This window comes from Gouania willdenowi, chromosome 21 (genome assembly GCF_900634775.1).
Source record: "Gouania willdenowi chromosome 21, fGouWil2.1, whole genome shotgun sequence".
NCBI lineage: Eukaryota > Metazoa > Chordata > Actinopteri > Blenniiformes > Gobiesocidae > Gouania > Gouania willdenowi.
The window spans coordinates 21,577,886-21,600,488 of NC_041064.1; the positions used below are offsets into that span (position 1 = coordinate 21,577,886).

The 22,603-nt window shown below is 37.8% G+C and overlaps 1 protein-coding gene across 3 annotated transcripts in view; it reads left to right on the plus strand.

The window, feature by feature from the left end:
- The window catches only part of enox1 (ecto-NOX disulfide-thiol exchanger 1), a 111,607-nt gene that overhangs the window by 32,979 nt on the left and 56,025 nt on the right, over window positions 1-22,603 (plus strand). For 2 of the 3 annotated variants that reach the window (XM_028435354.1, XM_028435352.1), the window contains exon 3: window positions 454-484. The exons of the other annotated variant lie outside the window; for it this stretch is intronic. The gene's annotated coding sequence lies outside the window, so the exon portion shown is untranslated. The remainder of the gene's footprint in view (window positions 1-453; window positions 485-22,603) is intronic. 3 annotated transcript variants of the gene reach the window in all.

Genomic DNA, 22,603 nt, shown 5'->3' on the forward strand with positions numbered 1-22,603 from the left:
AAAAAAAACAAAAAAATAAATAATGAACAGCTTCCTTCTCTTCAGAGATCTTTTGTGTTTTATTGCATCTGCAACCCTGTGGGTTTCTGTGGCTTACGCTTTATTTAGAAAGGCAGAAAGGTCAGTAATGCCTAGCTTGTGTGCGTTTGTGCTTTCATATTTGTGAGTGCATGTGTGTGTAGCTCTCTCACCCTCAGGATGCAATAAATTGTGCAGCGTTTTTTTTTTTTTTATTATTAGCGGCTTACATCCTCCACCAGCCCTGAATCACATTAACATTCAGACAAGCAGTCTGCTGCTTCGGGTGGGGAACTGGAGGGGCTGGAATGATATCATTTCTGAAACCTGAAGATGTCACCAACACAAACACTTCTTTAAAAACCCTATTAGCAAAAAAAGGTGTCAGCATAGCACTTTCAAATTTCACAGTGAATTCTGTCTTTGTCTCCACAGGAACTCTGGTGTGGGGCGCTGCAGAACAAACGTAAGATACATTTTCATCTCATGTTTGGCGTGCGTTACCAGGTGTACATTCTGCACCATCATGATATGAATTTCAATTGCATTTTGATGAACAAAAGGAAGCCTGGAGAGCTGCAGTCCTGCATGTTTTAGATTGCTACTTGTTTTCACGCACCTGATTTAGCACATTACATTACTGCAGAATTATATGATGACATCAGATTCAGGTGTATGGAAGAAGACAAACATCAAAACTATATGCAGTTGTTATGGCATGGATTTGGACAACCTTTGGTTTTTTGTGCTTTATTGTTCTAATTCATCCATTTAGATTAAAACTACTCCCATGTGTTCATATTCATGCATGTATAATAGGTTATCCCCCACCACAAGATACGATAACCAAATTCGCTGTGTGGCTTCAGGGTTTCAATACCTTGATGGAGTTTGAAAATGAGAAGCGAGTAATTATTTTTTCTGGAGTTATTGCCCTTTTTCCATTTTTTTTTTTACTCTGTCCAAGGTATCTTCAAAGGGGACCTCTTTTTTCATAAACCGTTTAAGAAACGATAACCACATTTGGTGTGTGGCTTTAGGGTATCAATAACTTGATGGAGTTCGAAAATGAGAAGTGCACAATTTGTTTTTCCAATGTTATTGCCCTTATTCTGTTTTTTTCCAGATTTTCTTAGAAACCGTTTAAGATAGTTAGTAATTTTATATTCTGATGTGATAATATTTTCTTATGTGTACATCTAAGTTAGATTTAGGAAAAGGTTGTGAGTTATATGACAGCCAATCTGGTGGGGGATGTTGAAGACTATGTCTTCTTGTTGATCCATAGTGGCTTCATTTTATTTGTCTTATATTTATTGGATGTTAGCATTTATATCTTTTTTTATCAGCAGTGTGTGGAATTTGCATATAGTTTAAGCTGCCATTGTTGAGACAGTTGTTTAGTGATACTGTTTGAACATGTGGTATTGTGTCATCTTTAACATAGGCTGCTCTCTGTATTATCTTATATTCTCCTGTCAGAAGTTGATTTTATTATTGCCTGACATAAGATCTCTGGCTTTGTGTATTTGTGTGTAATGGCAAGCTAAGTAAAGGATGGATAACAAAGATTTCATACAGTCGTCACTAATGTGCGATATAATGATATATATCGTAGTGCGATATAAAAAATATAACCTAACCAAACCTTTACTATCATATATGATCTTTGATGGAGCTTGCCAAACTCACTACAGGTACGGTTTAAAATGATAGTAGTGTTCATTATTGTTGGTTTTTGCATCCCTTGTGGCATTTCCACTTACAAATATACAAATCAGAACACGTGACAACGGTATATATATAGTAAAAGTCACAAATATTCCTTCATTGAGAAGATTCTTAAAGAAGAAATACCATTTTTTTTTTTGTTTTAAAAACTTACACAAACACTGATACTCTGTGTGCTCTGCACTAGACCTTTACACTGTGATGAAAATTATCCATATCTTGGTAAATTGTTGTGAATCTGATCTTTTCTGCAATGATATGAAATAATTTTTTTGAGGGGGGAGTTGACCAGTCTATGCAAATTATAGAAAATAATAAAGCCTTATTACAAAAAAAAATACCTAGACTTAGTCACTCTGCAAAGATCAGGTGTTTTAGGCCATAACAATCGCAGAAATTGTTTGCGAAATCCTAAAGGTATTGAGAAATAGGAAAAGGTCATGTTACCAATTTTTTTATAGAAACCATTTTTATATATAATGAATAAAATTTTTACTTTCATTCCATGTAATTTTAAGTAAGAGATAATATATTGGGATATATATCGTTATCAGGATACAAATCTACCTACTGCATAACATGATGTAAAATTATCTCCATATCGCACACCTTCAGCTTTCATTTCCTATTTCCCGCTGTTTTTCTTCCCTTGCTTCCTCATCTTCCTCTCACCTCCACTTTCCTTGTTTCTTATTGCTTTGTCTTTCTTGCCTGCTTCTTTCTTCCATCTTCTCTGCAGTGCTGTGTTCCCTTGTGGGTTTCCCTCTCTACCTTTTATATCCTTGCTTTATTTCCCCTCTTCTCTTTCCTCTACAGTCCTTTCTTTCATTATTTTTTATCCTTCCCCTTGATCCTAACATCTCATTCGTCCTCATTGTTCCCACTCTCTCCTTCTCCCCATCATCTCCTTGTTTTTTTCCCCCTCGGTGGAGATGGAGGAGGAGCAGCAGCAAGGCCAGAATTTACATCTTGATGTATCAGTTTCCTGCAGCAGCGAAGGCGGTGATGGAAGGTTTTTTCCTGGCGTTTTGGCGCTGCCCTGAGTTACCGTGGTGATTACGGGCAGAGACGGCTACTCACTGACCACTTAATCACTGTGACTGGTGAGGAGGAAGGCAAGAAAAAGGAGAGAAGGGCAGAAAAAAAGAAAGGGAAGTGATAAAATCCTAATCATAGCAGAGGGGGAGAGAAAAGCAGCAGCTTTGTTGTGGCAGGATGTAAGAAAGAGACCACTAGAGAGCTGACAAAACAAAAGAATCTGGGTCAGTCAGACCTGGTAGTGTGTTATCCTGAGGAGAGCCAGTCAGAAGAGGCTGATACATGTTTGTACTAATGAGGCTAACAATCAGGGTCTCAGGTTGTGCTGCAAATGATGGATTTCCTCAAGTGGTAGACTGTTTGTTTCTGCTTGTTCTGTGACGGGTTTCACATTCTAGCAGACGCATCATGACAACACAAGATGTGTGTCACAGTTTTGGAGCACAAAGTGAAATACGGCCCTCAGTCCCATTGGTGTGTGAATGTGAGGTGAGTGTGAATGGGTGAATAAGCTGGTATTGTGAAGCGCTTTGGGACTGCCTCTGTGGTTATAAAGCACTATATAAATTGAGTCCATTTACCACTCATATGCAGGAATTCCCTCTTCTGGTGTTCTCAGATTTTTGGTCTTCTTTTTTAAATATGCCACTAGTGCCTAACACTGCTACAGTGATGCATGTGTACTCACATTCTCACCTTGAGCTTTTTCATTTTGCAGTATCTGGAATAAATACACATATATAATGTGGCTTATTTTTTATAGGAAGTTAATGTTAAACTGCAGGAGAGAACATAGCATTTGTTCACTTGATATTTGAAACCTAATTTGTATTGGATAACAGAATGCAAAGCATTGTTATTTAGGTTATTATCCCCCACCACAAAGTGGAAAAGGGATATAGGTTTGAGGTCCGTCCGTGCGTCCGTCCATCCAAGTTAAATTGGACAGCTTTGTCAGAAAGTTTAAGATCGAATAACCAAATTCGGTGTGTAGCGCGCAATATTTTTTTCCAGAGTTATTGCCCTTGTTCTTTTTTTTGTTTTGTTTTTAACTCTGTTGGAGATATTTTCAAATGGGACAGCTTTTCTTAGAAACCGTTTAAGATAGGATACCCAAATTTGGTGTATGGTTTCAGGTTATCAATACCTTGATGGAGTTCAAAAACGAGAAGTGTGCAATTATTTTTTCCGGAGTTATTGCCCTTGTTCCGTTTTTCTTTGCTATGTTCGCGGTATCTTCAAAGGGGACAGCTTTTCTTTGAACCCGTTTAAGACGGTTAGTAATTTTATATTCTGATGTGATAATATTTTCTTATGTATACATCTAAGTTCTTAGATTTAGGACATTTAGGAAAAGGTTGAGAGTTATAATGAGAACTAATCTGGCGGGTAATGTTGATGACTATGTCTTCTTGGTGATCCATAGTGGCTTCATCTTATTTGAAATAGCAATGGAGGGGATAGATGAGAATAAATACATAAAGTTGAAATGATATATTGTGCAACGATACATTGTGATATTAAAACCTTACAAGATCCATTGTTGATGTTACGAGTGGTATCGCAATATGAGCGAGGGGCATCAGGGACCATAGAATACTTTACCTTCTCTGCTACATCTGTCCCAAATGAATGTTTCTTTGCTGCAGGAGACAAAGTCAGTGTTCAAAGGTCTCTATTGCTGCCAGAAAAAGTAAACATGCTAATATTGTTGAAAAAGAACATGTCTATATCTGGAGAGCTGACCTTAATACAATCAGACGTCCCCCATCCCAAGCCAGACCAGGTGTGCGTTGTTGATCGTTAGTATTAGACAGATGGACACAAGCAGCAGGTTTAGCTTGTAATGACATTGCAATGCATCAAATCAAAGAATATAAAGAATATTAATTCTAGAGTTGTGGAGATCTGTTCTCTGAAACAATGAATCCAATAAATAAGTCATGGTTGCCATGACAAATGAATCTGTATAAGCATAAAGTTTAGGGATGGTGGGCCCTAGAGTTGTTTTTCATTTGTTACAGGAACTTTGTCTCTAGTCTAAGACATTTTGAGCAGATATATACTCTCCTAATTATGTGGAAACGGTGCATGGATAGACCGTTCCTATTTTGTCATGATGTCCACAACTAAGGGTGTAACAATAAATGTATTTGTATTGAACTGTTTGGGTACAGGACGTTCGGTTTGGGTACAGGGTTGTGCACGGGTGAGTTTCCGGAACGGAACGGAAGTTGCGTGTGTTTACTTCTGCCTAACCCTATGCGACACAAATATCTTAATATAGAAAATGTTAATCCCCCTCGTTTCCCCCTCCCTCTTTCTCTCTACATCGTTTGGTCAGTTTTTCATGGCTAGACCAGCCGGTGCCTTTCTTCCATCCAACTGAGAGAAAATCTATCTTACCCCCCCCTCCACCTGCCCGCCATATAACCTGGAGGAAAAACAGATCGATGACGAGCAATTTGCTTGTTTAGCGTTTTGCTTATTTAGATGGAAATTTGCAGGTTATGCTGCAGCAGCATAGAAGGTGGAGTTATGATCATAAGTATGTGCAGATGCTATGGTTTTAGCAAAACATTTTTTTTTTCTTTTACTTGCTTTGAAGACATGAAATGTAAATAATTGTTGCGATTTAGACAAGCATCCAAAGATCTGACCTTGTGTGTTTTGAAGAATGAATAATTCACCATTGTGTGGTTTGACCTTGAGCTGTCCTCTGTGGTGCGAGCACACACACACATACACACACACACACACATCACACATCACACTGGGCTTCCTGCTTCTATCTGATCCTCACACAGGTTTGTCTTTCTGTGGTCTGAATGGGTTTGGATCAGTCCTGCAGCTCTGTTTAATACTTAAGGAGACAGTGTCACATCAATGAATGTGTTCATGCAGAAGGACATTGTCCTTGTAAGCTAACTGTCGCAGATTTCTTTTACACGTGTCTTGCCTCAAGAAAAGTATTTTATTTGCCAAGACACCCAAAAATCTTCTGTTTTTTAAAAACTTCTTCTAAATCGAGCAGCGCCAATGCATTGCATCAAATCTGAGCAGTAGATATGGTGGTTAAAGTCTAAAAGCGAGTGTAAAACTACACAGAACATGAACCATCTGAGGCAAATATGACAAATTATTAACTAAAATTGAAATAAAAACAAGCCTGATACCTTGTTGGAAAAAAGAGATTTGCAATATTGCTAACAACAAGGCTCTTTGAATATATGTGGTATTTCGCTGGTTGTGCACCATTGTTATACATCTACCAATACTTGAACTTGTGTTTAATGCAGACACATATTTAGTGATGATATTGTCAAATAGAAAAAAATATATATTTTCCGGAAATGTCGTTGACAACCGAAGAACTTTTCCCTGGTTTCACATTGATGGGTTTAGTCTAAAAACTTAGACATAATTCTCCTGTTAAAAGGAGTGGCACCCCGCAAAATTTGAAGTAGTAATAATAATCATAATTAATATTCTGATTTATATAACCCATTATTAATAACTCATCCTCCTACAATATCATATATATTGTACATAAAACCCAAAACGTACTTTAACGCTGCTCACTGTTCTTCAGCGTGATGGTGATCGAATAATGATCCCAAATGATCCTATGTCTGAGCCAGTGTTGTGCTAATTACTGAAAAAAGTAACTGAAAAAAGTAAGTAGTTACTGTTACTAGTTACTTCATTCACAAAGTAACTCAGTTACTATTTTGATTACTTACATCAAAAAGTAATGCGTTAGAATTAAAGAATGTATTTTTTATTTTGGGTCATTTGTGTCCATACAGCTTCATATTAGTGCTGTAATAATATAATAATCCACTGTTGTTCAACTGCTATAAAACAACCATAAATGATGTGCATATAAAGCACAAAACAGCTGCTCCAAAATTAAAACAGTATTTTTTCAGCCTTAGCACAGTAAAGTAAAGTAAGCTGTGCATATTCCAGGTGCACATTCTGCTGTTGAAAATGCTTATAAAAATAAATGTGGAAAAATTCATTCACAGCATTTTTCTCAGCTACACAATGATATAAAACATATCAGGCTAATGAGCTGCTGTTAGCAGTGACTCAGCAGCAGCGACAGGCTGCATATTTACAACAACATACCGTGCAATAGTTTGGCTGACCTGTCCTTGGATAACAGTCACAGTCCGTTAAAATCCAGCCGCAGCGTTAGCTTAGCTTCACTGATGCATCTTTTGGAGACAAAAATAATGCACGTATTTCCACTCTGAGAAGCTCGTCCTTGACTTTCCATGATTGCCGCACGTGATGTAAACAGAAATACGCTGACAATGCTTCTTCTTCTACTGTTTTACCGTGGTTGACACGGCGTCCCGCGAAAATATGTAGCGCCGCTGTAAACAGGAAGTACACTGCAGCTAGCAAAGTAACGGACAAACGCACCATATTGTAATGGTAATGGCATTATTTCTTTAGAAAAATATTGCGTTACAGTACTAGTTACTGTCAAAAGTGACGTTGGGGTGATAACGCGTTACAAGTAACGTGTTACCGCGCAACACTGGTCAGAGCTAAACTGTTTTAAAAGCTTTTAAGCTACACACACACAAACACACACCCATGCGTAGCACCATCATAATTGAGTTTCTCTTGTCAATCCATTTTTTTTACGATATTAAAAATGTGGAACATGACATCACTCTCAAATAAAAGCTTGGGTAGGCGATTTTCTCCAGATACACTTTTTAAGTTTTTGGTTGAAATTATCTTTATGTCCTGACAGAAATTAAGATCTTATGTGCTCTGAAAAAGGAACAAAGAAAATCCATCATCTGTAGCAGCTGTAAACCTGTAATAACTTCAACCAATGGAAGAAAAACAACCGTTTTTTTTAACCAATCACGTCTCCCTGCTTGTTCTCGATCCCTCGCATGCATGAGCTCACACTGAAAGCGTGTCACAGCTGACAGACTTAAAACAGAGTTTTTGGTCACGTTTTTTTAACATATATAATGGTACATTTTATTGTTTACTTACTGCTGAATGAAACATGAGACAATGACGTTTCTACACAATACAAGTGATGAGCTGAGCTCCTCTTCTACAGCAGCAATGCGCATGCATGTGAGTGAGATGGAGCACAGAGGGGAGGAGGGAGGGGGGCAAAGGCGGAGCCGTCGGGGAGGCTACATTCAAAATCATGCTAGCTTTTGAAAATCACCTACCCTACCTTTAAGCAAAGTTTTGTGGGATCAATTGCGACCGATTGGCTACGTAAGAATTTGTAGGTTTGTCTCTTGATTCAGTTGAACACTTGCTACACATTTAAACACCCATTATAAGGGGAAAAATATGATGCAAATGTGTGATATTCTCCCAACACATGAAGGCACGCGTATATCCGCATCACAGCTGTTTCCATTCCAGGAGGTGAAAACCATAATTTCAATCCGTTTTCCGAAGTGACGGAAAATCAGAGGCCATAATCATGTTACCCCTAATGTCAAACTGTTATAAGGTATACACATTAGATTTGTGTGTTACAATAGTTAATTTTACTGCAATTGGTTTGAAATGTTTCAGTTTATTATCCCCAAAAACAATGAAGTACAATTAATGCAGTTTTGTTTTGTATAGGTTCAAAATCAAAAAGATTACCAAAGGTACTCAGACACAGTCCCGTAGTGTATTATTATTTTATGACTATCAGATACAGAGGGAGGATCTGGTGATATTGGATTTTTCTACTAAAAAATTAAATGAATCAACAAATCTCTTGATATTAAATTCAGGATTCCTGCTGTGAGTCACTGGTGGCTGCTCAGAATAAGTAAACAGATATTATTCTCCACACACAATGCAGAACCAGCTACTGGTGCTCAATGACGAGGAATAACATCCAAAGCTGCCGTTATGAACAGGTGTAATATTGTATCTGGTGAATATTAACTTGGTACTTCTGTGTTATTTGTTAATAAAATCCTGCTTTCCACCTGCCAGCTTTTGATGAAGTCACAATAAAACCTCTCGGCACATGCGTCACAATTGACAAATTGGTTGAGCCGAGGCATGAATAGATGCAGAGTGTGACAATGGAGATGCACGCTAGTGGCTGTGAAAGAGTCAATCTGCATGTGGGAGGAAGCAAGGAAGGCTTTCTGTGCACAGAAAGAAGCTTTATCGCCTCTCCGTTAGATGCTTCCTGTGATCTCTCTCTTTCTCTCCCTCCTCCCTCACCCGTACTTCCTCCTCCCCTCTCCCAAAGGCATCTGGCTGCTCTTTAATTGCTGGTGTGAATCAAATGAGAAGTTTCTGCCTGCTCTTTGAATAAACGCCTCCATGCAACAGTGATTCCATTAAAAAAAAAAAAAAAAATCCACCGAGACATTGCTGTGAAGGCCTGGGTGTGTCTCTGCTCTACCAGGATAGAGATTTTTAGAGATGGATTTCAAGTACCTCCTTCTCTTTAGCCTGATTCCTTCTAGTTACCACTTCATCAATGGATGTGTATTAGTGCACTGTAAAGTGTTTCTATGGGTAAAGCTGTGCAGCAAGCTCAGAATAGTCATTTTTCGTGCCGAGCCGAGCTGAATAAACTTCATTGTTTCTTTCATGTTGTCCATGGTATAGAATTGTTCTGCAAACACACACACACACACAGAAAATGAAAAATGTGTCGGTGATGATAAAGAATGTAAACCTTCTGCCGTGATTCCTCCACAGTCTGGCTTTTCTTTAGCAATAAAGACAGCATTGTGACGAGGCGGTAATCGGTTTTTCTTTCTTCATGTTCCAGATTTTTCTGTGCTGCTTTGGTTCAGGCCGCGGCTCCTCTGCTGCCTCAGCAACTGTAGATGGAAACAGAAATATGAGAGTGAAGTGGAGTGGTTGTGGGTTTTCAGGGAAATGAGTTCACCCGAGACTAGTTTCACAGCACGCATTTAGGGGCAACATTTTCAAACTTAAGTAAACAAAATTAAATCGATATAGCCTATTTTTTGAACGATAAGGTGGCTTTTTTTGATTTTTTTTTTGATTGACAGCAAGGTGATTGACCCCGTAGGATAAATCAGGTAGCAGGATTAGAAACATTTTTTGCTTTCAAATAACCCTTTGTAATTGTTTTTGTTTTTTTTCCTTGTCTGCATATGTTATCAGAGGTTAATGCATGTTTTATTCTTGCAGAAATAACGTAAAATATTTGCTATGACCAGCCCAGTAAACCAGACTTTTATTAGTGGGAGACATTTAAAAAGGGAGGGCAGTATTACATCTCAGTGTAGGGGGGAATACAAGGGAAAGGAAGTTAAGGAGAAAAATGAATGAATACATCCCACTGCTCAGATATTGAGATAAAAATGAACAAGTATGTTTGGTGTATGCAGTGATAATGTCACTTTAACTTGTATCGCAAGCCAACTTTGTTGCATTTTCTACATTGCTCGCTCGTAAACGTATACTTCGTAACCTGAAACAGCCCAGAGCTCCTACGTTTATGAGTTGGAAGTATTGTTTATGATACCTAGGCATCTAACACAATATATCTATAAACCTACATATACTGTACATATTTAGTTTTTTCTCATCCTTTTTCCCTAAGTATTGGTTTACTACTTTTGCTCCATTTTTGCAATGTATACCATGTTCTATTGGAAAATGTAAATTGTTGTTTGTTAGCAAAAGCATGAATTCTGTTTTACAAACAGAATTCTGATATTTTGGCCTGCTACTACTCTGCCAATTCTTAACCTATCTACACCATTCAAATGCCAAAATGTTCCATTACGTAGAGACAATGCTGCTATGTAATTTGTAAGATGCCAACACCTATACATTTAATATAATATTAGGTTTTATGACTTTACTGTAAACCCCTATATATCTGTCTATTATTAATTCGGAGACACAACTTTAGCACTAAAATGTTGCATATGGTCTAATCTACAATTCTTAGTAAGAGGTTGCACTCTGACAAAATAAATGTTTATGATTTTTTTTTATCAACCCACTTTGTCATGCTTAATGCAAAACTTAACCGATTTACACCATTCAAAAAAAGAATTGTTCTGCTTTTTAGTGACAATGATGATATCTAATTTGTAAAATGCTAACTCTTAGTTTTAATGTAATTTAAGATTTTGTGCAAATTTGGCTTCGTGTGCAATCCTTAGAATGATTGATGAGGCCTGCTAAGCTGTTGCTTATTTACTTTTAGGAAAACTGCTGTTAAAGCTTTAATTTTGCAGCTACGGCTACAATTTATAGCTTAAAATGTTGCTACAATCTTCTTCTTTCTTATAATTGTACTTTTAGTGGGAATGCTTAGCATTTATCTTTTACTTTGCTTCCACAAGTAGTACTTTTACCCTCAGACTTCTCAGTGTGATCAGTGCCTGTTTCTACCAATCTTCAAGCCATCATCAAGGGGACCCTGGTTCAAATCTAGCCCTTTGCAATCTCTCAAACTACATATCTAAGCTTTTGGTAGTGTGTGTGTGAACATGTGTTTATTGACAAAAAACACTTGGCAATCCTTTTTCCATTTTCTTTTTCGCGTTCCCACTTGCATTGTCGCGGCGATGCAAATTTGTCTAGTTCTTGTTAACATTCATTCATTCATTCTGTATAGAGTTGGGGTGTATCTATCACAGCTGATTTAGAGATCCTGGCAGTGTAGAGCTGAAAGAGGCTTAAGTTGTTCACAGTGCTAACACAAGGAGACACGTTCTAAGGCTTACAGTTGATTTTAAGAAACTCCAGTGAATGTAGACTGTGTGAGAAACTAGAGAAAAGCCCACACACCACTGTTAATTTGTAGAGCTAATTTAGAGTTAGTCTTTTGACTAAAATGCAACTTAGTTTTAGTGAAAATGTATTCATTGGGACTATTTCAGTTATAGTCTAGTTTTAGTCAACTAAATGTGTTCCAGATAACGCCCATTGAGAGCTGGAGATAGGTACCAGCACAATGGATGGAAATCTGTTACAGATATTGTCGACTAAAATATGAAGCATAAGAGTCTATTACAATTTATCAACCTGATATGGGATGGTATCAATGTTTGTAAATATAGATTTGATGTGATCAATGCGTAAGACCACAACATCACAGGAGTTCTGATTGGTTTTCATCCTATGTGACAAAATGATAGTTTTGTTTTTATTAGTTGATAAAAAATACCGATATATTCTGATATAGTTTGATATAATTGATATATTAGTTCATGTATTGTGAAGCAAAATTAACAGTGCCACACATTGATGAGCTGAACCTGCATTATGAGACAAACGCATAACCATCACCCCATCAAACAGCTTCTTTTTACCCCAAACTTACTATAATTAATGACATTGATGTGTAAACAGAATAATGCCAGTTTGTTCATACTTTTTTCTGATTGTCGTTGTCTGGACTCTGTCATTGCACAGATCAGTGACTCATTTGTCTGACTACTTCAGTGTGTGTGTTTGACACCTTCATTTTACAGATGTTGTTTGCTTCACTGATTGGTTACATAGTCAAACAGGATCTAATTCTTCGTACCTAACAGTGTCGCAGATGTCCTCGGTGCATTGTGACTGGTGATGCCTCTCGAGGTGCATCGTGACTAGCGCTAAAGTCCAAATTTATTTCAAATTTATCTGTTGACCCAGACAAGATTGGATTTCATCAGCGCCAGTTTTTTCTCTGCATGAATTTGGTGACGTCACCATCCTTAGAGACTTTCTTTGTGACATTGTAGAGGTAAAAATACTTCACTGGATGCTCTGTAAGTCAGATTTAATTATTGTGATGTGGCAGGTTTGACTCCACACCATCCTGTGTCACACACAGACCTCAAGGAGCTGTTGCGCTGACGGCTGTGAGTAAAGGAAGACGCTCAGCCATGAGTTCTGCCACTTTTGCTCTTCCCTGATGGTAATTAGAGAGGATGGGAACAGACGGCTCTGCCTCAGCCGGCTGCTTCTGTCAATCAGCCCGTTTAGCATGGATATAATACAACACTGTGATCACACAAAAACACGCTGGATTTAGTTTCCATTAATTTTCAAATTCTGTCATGTTATGTTGTACTGCAGTATTAATTTTGCTTTCCGTCTTGGTAAAATACCTTGTTTCCCTACAAATTACACTTGTAGTAATAGTTCATGGAAACATTGTTATACAATAATAGGATTTAAAGAATTACATTTTTTATATATAGTTACATTGTTTCAGTCCGATAATCTTTTTTTGTAAGACTTTTAATTTGAATTTTTCACATTATATCAAGAATTGGTATTAAATTTAGAGATACTGTAGATCTTGCACCATGTTTCTCAAGCTTTTTCTTTTGAATTAATGTACTGGTCAAAATGTTCTAGTCTGCTATCTTTAGAGTTGATTTATAGTATTTGGATTTTTTTTTGAAAATGGATAAATCCTGTTTTAATTCACTTTTTGTAGATTTTAGTTGCATTTTGCTCATTTGTTGTTGCATTCATTTTAAGGTTATACGACTTCCCTTCAGCCATACTAATGATTTTGTATTATTCATAGGCCGGATTTGTTTGACGGACCGCGTGTTTCTGTGTGTTTATGTGTCGCTAATTGGTCCGTTCTGCTGCTCTCTTTTTTTGTATTATTATTTTGCCTCTCACTTTCCTGCATCCACTTGACCCCTCCCCCCCCTACCATTGACCCTGTGGATGTTTGCCCTCTCTTCTTCTTTCTCCTCTGACACCATCTGGTCATTTTTTTGTGACTCATCGCTATCGCTGTGGGTCTACTAAACACTCGCACATATATCTGTGGCATTTTTATTGTTCTGCTTATGCAGTGTGGTGCGTTATTATAACATACAGGTACATGACATGCTTTAAAAATATATAAATATGATGTGAGGATGTTATGTGTGTATAAGAAACATGGAATGAAAATCTGAAGCAATATTGTAGAATCATTAAATTGTCCTTCGTGTCAAAAGGTAATAACGCCTTGGATTTTATTTAGCGCTTTATCATAGACACTCAAAACGCTTTACATTGATGTGCATTATTTTTTCACTCCACAAGCTAATTGTAGCCACAGCTGCCCTGGGGCAGACTGACAGAAGCGATGCTGCCATAGTGCGCCATCGGCCCCTCTGACCACCACCAACACTCATTGACACACTACATTCATGCTAGGCAATGTGGCTTGCCCAAGGACACAATGACAATGACTTGGCTAGAGCAGGATTCGAACCCCCAACCCTTCAGTTATTGGATGACCCTCTCTACCACTGAGCCACGGTCACCCAAAAGATGTTAGTAACATGAAATTTGGGAAGGATGTACAGGTACATTTTGGGACGCATCATTGGTAGTTTTCCTTTGAATCAAGGGGTGTTTTGGCCTTTTTAACCACACTCATCAAAGGTGGCCAGCTACAGGGTGATCAAGCCTGAGCTTGCGTCCCATAACTGTTTTCCACTTTTTCCCATGGCTTTCCCCAAAAGTCATTGGATATTAACATATTTGAATTGACCATTGTTGAGGCTTTTAAAAGAATGGATATTCCTAAAAAAGAAAGCATTGTTAGTAGAATTGGTTTGGTTAATATTCAGATTGTAGGCTAAGGCTTAGGGTCTGTATATAAATGCAAATTTTAGAACCTCACTTACTGATTAAGGTTAGCTATCACTTCCAGGCTGTTTGGATGTACCCTTTTGCGTCAATGTACCTGTCCAACACATTCACTTAACAGTATGCGTTGGTGTATATTCTTACCAAATGAGTTAGATTGTGAATTAACCTCAAATTTAGTCACTACTTCTCTATGTGCTAAGCTGACAAAAACAAGTTGTCACTGTTGTTTTTATGTTACTCTGCAGTTTCAGAGGAAACCTGGTTTTCAAGGTTTTTGAAATGGGAGGCTGTAACTTTCCTGTGACGTCAGCTAAAATTCCCAACCTCTGTACCATGACCTCAAGCTAAACCAAGCATAAGCTAATCAAGACATGTCATCGTAATATGTACTAAATGAAAAAGATGACTAATTACCTGCTGATGAAGTATCAGTGCATTGCTATATTCATAACCCACTGTACAACATGTAATAGGTTTATGTACACTTGCTTGCAGCTTGCAAACACAAGATAAAACAAGGCAAAACAGGCTAAGACAAACTAAAGTAAGCTAAATACAAGCTAAGCTAAGCTACTATAGGATAATATAAGATATGTTCAGATAAAATAACATAACCTCTTATTGTTAGTCATTATAGCAGTATTCGATGTGATTCAGCATGTTGACCCAAGAAGTACAAAATCTACATTTCGAGCAGGATAAGGATGTTTATACCTGATTTACAAACAGTGTTTTTTACTTATTCACAATTTAAACAAGACTTGTGAAGCTGAATTTGCTGATCTCATCCCATTAATCCTATCTTTGAGTGTTTGTTTTAATGAACCATCAGAATTAAAAGCATTACCTTTTCACTACAGTAAACAACATTTTGATGCTTCGCACATATATTTTCATTGTTATGAGGTGTCACACTTGCAGCAGGTTTCTTTCTCTCTTTATTATTTTTTGTTTGAGTCTGTCTCCTCCGTCCTGGTGCCTCTCAGGCCCTAAGTGGATTAAAAGGAATCGAAACATGAGCTGCAAGCACACTAATAGCACTGCTTGAATTTTAAGCAATCCGCGGTGGATTGATTCGCAGACTAAAGAGCTACAGTGCTGAAACTGAGATGCACAAAGCTCTCTCACTAATGTGGCTCTGACAGAAATTGTGCATTAGCTGAATGCTGCAGTGAGGTTCACCTAATAGTGTGTATGGTTTTAAAGACAAATATTGTAACATTCGAACAGTATTAGCAAATAATCTTTGCTTGAACAGGTTTTTTTTAAAAATCTTTTTAATGGGACAGGAAATGGAGCCATGATTGTTTTAGATTGCTGTGCAATGGTTTCCAATATGTGCATCCCCAATTTCTGTTTTGTTAAGATTATAGATGTTTATTAGACTCCCATATGTGTCTGCTGCAACTATTCATTTTTGATACACAATTTTCCTTCTTTGTACTGTATGTGGAAAGCATTGGAAAACAAGAGCACTCAGAGAGCACAAACCTCCACCAAACACCAAATATGGCAGATATTTGGATCATTGATCACACTTTAACGGCTTGTAAGAAATTTCTATACCCATTAACAAATGATACAGTAAGGGTCACACTCATTAATTTGATTCAATGCACAATACAGATCCAATCCGGATAAAACTGGTAAGGGTAAATGTAGAACCAAACACAACATAACTGAGTCAAATTCCCTAAAGATCAGCAATTACAAATGGGAGATATGAGACATGAAATTTCACCAATGATTGGAGATGGGGATTTTGCAATTTTTTAAAAACGAATCCAGAATCAGTATATTGGTCCAGATCCCCTCCAACATTTAAGGAGCTCTTCCATGGCTTAAAGTCCTTCTTTGGTTAGATTTGTGTCAAAATGTGTTCAGTGCTTTTGTCGTAATCCTGTAAACATACAAACAAAAAATGCCAGTAAAAATATTGGATCCTTGGCGGAGGTAAAAATAATATTATATAATTTTGTTTAAAAGCAGATGATCTTGTATAAAGGTTCAGAGTAGTAGGTCATTCTGGACATCATCAATAGTCATACACCTTTAGTCATGTGTTATTTAGATTAGGGAGAGTCTGAATATTCATTCACGGGCTAATGAAACATCAGCAAGGAGCTCAAAGTATTGCTGTGCTTGATCTGTATTGACAATCACATGTCATTTTGAGTTCTACCAGGCATGACAAACTGAGAGTATACAACGTAAAACCTTGAGTTTATTCACTCCTTTGACCTTTGAAAAGCTGTGGATCTTCTAAATTCATCTGGAAGAAGATGTAGAAGTCAGAAATGTCTAAGTATAAATATAGATGAGTAGATCAGGGATTGTGTTGGTCAGTTTCTAAAAGGATTCCCTCATTCAAAGCTAGTTACTTCTCATACCAGGGTTACGTTTCTTTAGAGCTGAAGTTAGCTCACAGCAGATCAGTCTGGCGTCAGATCTCTGTTAGGGGACACAGATGGCAGATGGAAGAAAATATGCAAATTTTGGGCTTTATTTTTGCTTTTATGGACAGATGATATAACGGAAACACACAGAAAATGAGGCTAGATGCAACAAATGTCCCCAGCTGGAGCTAAACTTACTACAGTCAAGGCAAAATGGGCATAATCACTTCCTATAATCCTGTGCTTTTTAGAAAATAGTTATTCCATTATATTTTGACAAAACAGCATCATCATTTTCTTCATTTAAAAAGATAATAATGTATTTGCTGTGACAAATAAAATAAAATAAATGCTTAAAAGTAGAGGATTGTTTTTGGGAATTATTCTTACAGAGGCTGGTGTGATTTGACAAGATAGTTTGATTCCCAACAACTGATTCAAATAATGCATGAATGTTAATATCAACATCAACTGTAATGTTTCACATTTTACAAATGCTTTGCAAGCACATTTCACATTACATATGTTCAAAGAAAATAATTTCGAATGAAGTTGAAAATGAAAAGTTACCAAAACAAAAACATGTTTGTTCAAAGTAAGAATGTGTTATATAGCAGCAGTTTGGACAGCAGACCTGATATTTTGCTGAATAGTAACAAGACACTCGTATTGAGTATAATCACAGCGGCAACTGTCACCTAATCGTCCTGTTTAACTGAAACATTAAAGAAAATGAGTGTTTTGTTGTAACCTGCCTTCTTTCCTTTTGCCGAACTCGCCTCTGGGTCACTTGTTAATTGCTACTTGTTCCTTTCTGATGCAGTACATCCAATACTAATTTTAGGAACTGGCTAATTATGAGTTTCCCACAGGGCATTAACCTGTAGCAGCAGTAATGACTGGGAACAGGAAAACAGAAATACTGTGAAAACTGCTCAGTGGTGGACTGAAAGTAGGCATTTTGATTTATTTTCAGTAAAGTTAAAAACTATTTATAATTTAAAAGTCATAAACAAATAAAAATAATAAAACATCAACATTACGCCCATTGAATAATATTAAGATGGATTCCTTTGAAATCGCAAAAATGTCTATGATGTTAAGAAATTAGACCCAGACATAAAGCCCTGTTACTGTTGTGTGCCGTTCCTCTGTAGTGGTTGTAATCGAAAGTGACAGTGTATAATACGTGGCTAAACTCAGTGAGGTGAACAGGAAGCTGGCCTATATATTTCAAACCAGACAAAATGCATTATATAAAATATTAGTTCTTAAAGAGTAACCCCAAAACCTGCGGAAAACAAACATATTTAGTATGAAGTAGTGTCAGTCAGTGGGTCCCAAACAGGGGTACATGAGCACATTGCTGAGGGTACGCAGGAACGAAATATTCAGTAAATGTTCCAAGTTCCTTTTTAGGCTATTTTTGGACAAATTCATCACAAACTAACAGCACTATTGTCAAATAAAGTAGACAGTGGCTATCCGTACGTCTGCCGTATCAATATACAGACATTCTATCCGTACGCAGCGCCCCTATTTGGCCAGTTTAGGTCACGTCACTAAGACTAAACCTAACCCTAACGATTGTTGCAATATTGGGTTATAACCTAACCCCTAAAGATTGTTGCAATATTTACCTAATACTTAAGTAATCACATAAAAGTTGTAGTTTGACTACACTCAGTGTTTTGAATTTGTAGATTAAGCCTTAGCGAACCACAGTTTGAGACAGATTTATTGAGGTTTAGGAAAGTTTACTATTCCACAAATTAAAAAAAAACATGTGGAATTATGGAATTATGGTACTTGATATGAATGGGGGGTACAGATGATTTGACAAAAATGCAAAGGGGGTACACGGGACAAAAAAGATTGGGAACCACTGGTGTAAGTGATTGATCCTTGTCCAACTCTGGACATTGTAGTGAAAATATTTCAAGTTGGTGTATTTTGTTGTAAAAATGTAAGAGTAGCTGTCTTCTATGACTTGAAACCCGGCTATTACAATAACATTTTGCTATTGGCTGAGAATATTGGTTTGTGACATTTTAGTGGCTTCTTACGTCATGAACTACCACTGTTGGCCCCGCCCCTTCTATAAAAACTAGCGTCTGTCGATTCTGAAATCTGTGAAGAGTAGGTTGGACAGAGAGAATTGCGAATAGAGAGGTATAGCGATTATTGAGTAGTTGGCATAGCATAGATTCTTTGAATATTTTATGGTATAGACAGTCATAGATATTGTGGGGTGCACCGTATCTTAGTGGTTAGCATGTTCGCCTCACTGCAAGAAGGTCCTGGGTTTAAGTCCTGGGGTGGACAATTGGGTCCTTTCTGTGTAGAGTTTGCATGTTTTTCTTGTGCTTGCATGGATTTTCTCCAGGTCCTCCTACCTCCTCCAACTATCCAAAAACATTGGCTGTAGGACTAAATGTGAGTGGTTGTTGGACTGATGCCCTGTCCAGGGTGTACCCCCACTATGAGAGCTGCAGATAAGCACCAGCAGACTCCCGCAACCTTAAAAAAAATGAACAAGCGGGTCAGAAAAATGGATGGATGGATGGACTGGGCATGTGTAATGGCTTCTGGAGCATTTTGTTACTTTCCAGCCCAGATACACGTCAGCCAAAATCTTGGGGGTTTAATTTACTTCTTAAATAAAGAACAGTATCCAGATAAACAATGTGTCATAGTTATTTCTCAATGAAAGTACCGACAAAGGACCTGTAAGCATAGGTACTGTACTGCCTTGGCTTGCACATTAGTAACAGCATTATTAACGTTGCATTTTGTGACACCTAAAAACAAAGTGGGTATAGTGCCTTGCTCAGGGTAACAAACACATTGACTATAATGAAATATATGTACTCATTGGAGCGCTACTAAACCCTCCTAGCAGATGCACTTTTGAAAGAAGGCTAGCCAACTAAAGTAGATTGATACTTCAGGCAACGTCTGTGAGGACCTCCATTCTATCTAAGCATTGCATCAGGCTACGTACAGCCCTTAATGGAAATCCCCAAAGCAAAAAAGGACTACAAAATAGTGTGAGGACTACAACTACCAGTTTGCCTCCAAACAGGATCCAATCCAGGAGAACGTCTGTTGAGTTTCCATTTCAGCTATGCAGATGATAAATGCAAAAATAAGCCCCCTTTTGACGACCATTACGAGGCCTAAGTCTGCCACTTCTTCTGGACAATAATTTGATTGGAGTTTATTGGATTTGCTGCCAAGGCTATGGCCGTCTCTCTCCCTCCCTCCTGCTCCGTCGCTGTGGTTAATGGTGCCTTTCTAAAGGCTTTATTAGAAGTAATTTGCTGCAGCGAGCATTGACTGATATCTGGGCCGTGACCCTGTCTCTCAGCTGAAGGGTAAAGAGGGAGTCCCACTCACTGGAAATGGCAGGCGCTGCACTCTGTCTATAGATTGAAGTCTTCGTCCTCAGTGCTGAATACATTGAAGAGTACCACGGTCGCACAAAGACGAGAAGGAAAGTGACAAAGCTTGATGAGTCAAACCAGAAATGCCTTTGCTTTAATGTGGTAATGGTGGACATTTTAGACCAGGGGTGTCGAACTCATTTTTGTTCCGGCCAATTACGGACCAGTTTGACCTTAAGTGGGCCACAGATTTTAGATGGGGAAAAGAGCAAATTTAGTCCCTGCAAGAACTTCAGTTAAATTTGCCTGATTTTGGGAATTTGGGGGAATTTCATGGAATAATTTGAGGAAAATTTTCCAGATTTTCATTAAATTTAGAGTTCTTTGAGGAATTTGAGATTAAAAATGACTGCCATCATGTGATATAGGAACTGGAAAACTGAGCCCTGCGAATATTGTGGATTTTATTGGAATTGTTGTATTTGGAGCGCCTGAGATATCTACAGTGTTAGTTGGTCATTTACAAAATGTTTAATTTGTATTTTCTCAAGCGGGCCAGATTTGATGCTCTAAAGGGCCAGATTTGGCCCCCGGGCCTTGATTTTCACATGTTTTTTAGACCATGAAGAAATATTTATAATTTGAACACATATTTCCAATTCCACTTTCACCACTCTACTGATAATTCAACAATAGAAAGTTCTGATCGTTTGCATTGCTTCATTCCTGCTTGTGCGAAGCCCTTACTATCAGATTAGTCTAGAGTCTGATTTGTCCTGCAAACGTAAATAAAGACATGCTTTAGAGACACGAGGCAGAAATGAGACAATGAACATTTGGCCTTAAACAGCAGGCAGACACATGAATGGCAGAAACCATATTGACATCATTCCATAATAATGGAAATATTAAATATTTTGAGGGAAAAAAAATGAACATTTACAGGTAGGAATAACGTATATGTATATATGTGTGTTTTAATGTATAGAAACTCTCAGTAAACAGAAAGTTATTTTGTTTGTATTATAACAATCTATTTATTCTCCTGTTTATTAAAAACCTATGCATATTGTTTATTTTTTTTCTGTATGTGGTTTGAAATTCCACAGTGTTTCACAAGTGTATATATACAGGTTTATTACGCGCTCTTCCTTCCTTGTTGCGTTCCCATGAGGTTGCTGCTATCTACAATTTGTCATGCATGTTAAATGACTATTAAAGAACAGCCTGTACTCAGAATGTGTAAATTTGACAACCGCTGTGCAGTCGATTCAATCTTCAGGAGATAAAAGTGATGTGTAATGATGCAGATGAGCTCAGCATGAAGCGTGCACAAGATAGAAAGACCATTACTTACATTTTACCAGGAATGCACTTTAGATGATAAGGCTAAAGGTGAATAATACAATTTTGTTGCTAATTTGCGTAAGAAATGTCTCATTTAAATTATTAACATTACAGTATTGAGATTTAAATCAGTCCAAAATTTGCATATTATGTTACAATCACGTCAGGCGTACTTGCCTATTTCCAGTCACATAGAAATTCTGTGGTGAGATTTCAATTGGAGGTTATAGTGCTTAATTATGTGTCGAACTGATTTTTAAACATTGACATTCCTAAGAAAACAAAACTTGGATTCCATTATCACGTGTCTTACTACAGATCCACATTTAAATTCCAGCTAAACAAGGAAAAACCTTAAAAGGTAAAATTTGTAAAGTCTACGCTACCATGGGAATGATTGGATGCCCCAAGAAGCTCATTAATCAAGTTAGTTTGGTGAATGGCGCACTTCCTTGAGTAATCGCTATGTCACAGTTTGTCAAAAATGTCGACCTCCACAGGTTAACGTTTAAAGTGATTTTTACTGCATATGCAGCTTCTGATTCGCCTCTCGTTCCTACTAGAAAAGGTTTACGTCAAACAGTCTTTCAATTAAGCTGTCTTTGTACCTTGCATTGAGTATTGCTTTAAAGGTGCAGTCCGCAACTTTCAGATTCCTCTCTCCCCCTCCCTCCCCGCTGCTCTCTTGCCCTGCCTCCAAACTTTCCAAAGACCCTCCCTCAGAGGAGCCAACAAGCTCACGTTAATCCAACAGCAACATCACAGTAATTTAACATGCACTGTTAAAAGCATATTACTGCAAGGCTTCTCTCTCTCTATGCGCACACACCTCAGCAGCAGCAGCAGCAGCACCAACAACACAGTGTCACTTACAGCAGCCCAAATGGAGGCTGCTGCGCGCACATAAACACATGCACTACAGAGTTCTAGTGTAACAATTACAAATCAAACATAATGTTAAACAAGCAGCAGTAATTACCTTTCAAGCAGAGAAGTTGCTAACTCCATCTTCTACTCCTCCAGACCATACGCTGTAAAAAAGATGGTGCTACAGCCCCAGGAAAGGGGCGGGGACTGTGAGCAACA